Source organism: Dermacentor silvarum, chromosome 7, assembly GCF_013339745.2.
Source record: "Dermacentor silvarum isolate Dsil-2018 chromosome 7, BIME_Dsil_1.4, whole genome shotgun sequence".
In the NCBI taxonomy this organism is placed as follows: domain Eukaryota; kingdom Metazoa; phylum Arthropoda; class Arachnida; order Ixodida; family Ixodidae; genus Dermacentor; species Dermacentor silvarum.
Window position 1 is genome coordinate 51,197,378 of NC_051160.1, and position 394 is coordinate 51,197,771.

Consider the following 394-nt stretch of genomic DNA (forward strand, 5'->3'; position numbering starts at 1 on the left):
TATGACCACAGACAACGACTGTCAAAACGCTGGCAGCAAGCGAGCGAAGCCGCCACAGCGAGCGAACGTTCGGGCGGTCTATCGCTCCAACAAAAACTGAGCGGCGAATGCACAGTGCATACAAAGGTCAGAGCCGTGTGGAGATCGCTTTTAAGAGACGGTGTGGGCGACCGCCACAGCAGGGCAAAGTACAAGCGAAGTTGTTGGCAGAGTAGAAGCTACCCCCCCTCCCTCCCGCGCTGCCTTCCCGCTTTCTTGCTTTCGCGTAAGAGATAGAGTGGCCAGTTCCTCTTGCGCCCGGTTGCAAGATACGCATTTGGTGACGCAGCACAGCGTCGCCCCGCCTCCCTCCCTCCTATACACCCACGGCCTTTCGCGCGACGGCAGTCGCGTT